The following is a 1,560-nucleotide window of genomic DNA, read 5'->3' as shown; positions in this document are numbered from 1 at the left end:
CTATCGATTGATGAAATTTCATTTTGTTACACGCAATCTTCTGATGAGAGCTTGGCTGAGACTAACTGGACTGTCGCTTTATCCAACTGAGCTATCACCGTAATATTGTTAGACAAGGATTTTTGATCATATTAATCTACAGGTTTTTGGAGCAGCGTAAACAGATGTACGCATAACAAAGACCACCAAATCAGTATAACCTCTGGCGCAAAAGTACAATGTAGGAGTATACGAATCTTCAATATAGGATACACGGAAGGTATTGGAAATGGTTACTAAATGGGTATGATAGTATAATAGTTGAATTATAATGGTGAAATGTATCAGTAGTATTCCCAATATGGAGAGTATTATATGAATAGTTAGGAAATGGTTCCGAAGATTTCTGGAATGGTATTTATTTATACGGGTTGGCATAAACAGACTTGTCCATCTTTACCGTGGGAACCAACCGACAAAAGAAAAGCTACGCAAGATCACCACTGAAAACCTGTCGACGATTAGCATCAATCAATGATGATTGCTGCTGTTCATCTCTGTTTGCCTTTCGAATGCCGGGATAGATTTTTATTAGACTATTGTCAAGGCGCTTACAGTAATAGCGGGTTTGCTACATTGTGTAAGGTGGTGGCTGTGTCTACAGCGGCTACCTTACCCCTGCCGATGGATTCCCATAAGTTCTTTTTTTATTTCGACTATGTTAGTCACAAGGTAAACGGGAATTGCTGGACGGCGCCGGTGGTTGAGTGGTAAGCGTGACCGCCACTCATTCCAGTTTGCCTGGGTTCAATCCCAGCAGAGGTCGTTGAGATTTTTCTGAGGTGAAAAAATCGTCTTCCTTCGGAAGGGAAGTAAAACCGTTGGTCCCCGGTCCATGAGTTTGGTGGATCGATATCCAGATAATGGAGTCACCTCTCTGGCGCCGGTAAAGAAGAAGTAGATCCTTCTATACTCTTACTAACAAAAATATCCTCCTCCTGTGATACTTGTGGAGTGCGCAGTAGTATATACGGCCTCTAGCAAAAGCAAGTATCGGACTAACCACTCCTTCCCTTTCCTTCCGTGATCTACGTTCGGGCCTGGCCGGCGCCGGTATTGATCAATAAACACTTTAGGACTACCAGGAGTTGCACATTGATAGATGATTCGCTACTTCCAAGCATAATTATCTACTTATTCCCTGTGCAACTTCAGCTAGCCCAGATCCATAACAGAATAGCAGCCAGGGGTGGTCGGAGTAGCGGAACATCTATCAATGTGCAATTCGTGGTAATCCTAAAGTGTTTATTGATCAATACCGGCGCCGGCCAGGTCCGAACGAAGATCGCGGAAGGAAAAGGAAGGAATTGTTAGTCCGATACATGCTTTTGCTAGAGGCCGTATATACTACTGCGCACTCCACAAGTAGCACGGGAGCAGGATATTTGTTAGTGAGTATAGAAGTTGGATTCTACCTCTTCTTTACCGACGCCAGAGAGGTGACTCCACATCTTGACGAGATATCGATCCATCAACTCAGGGACCGGTGACCAACGGCTTTACTTCCCTTCCGAAGGAAGA

The sequence above is a fragment of the Topomyia yanbarensis genome, unplaced genomic scaffold, assembly GCF_030247195.1.
Source record: "Topomyia yanbarensis strain Yona2022 unplaced genomic scaffold, ASM3024719v1 HiC_scaffold_509, whole genome shotgun sequence".
Lineage (NCBI taxonomy): Eukaryota > Metazoa > Arthropoda > Insecta > Diptera > Culicidae > Topomyia > Topomyia yanbarensis.
This window is presented reverse-complemented; position numbering follows the sequence as displayed.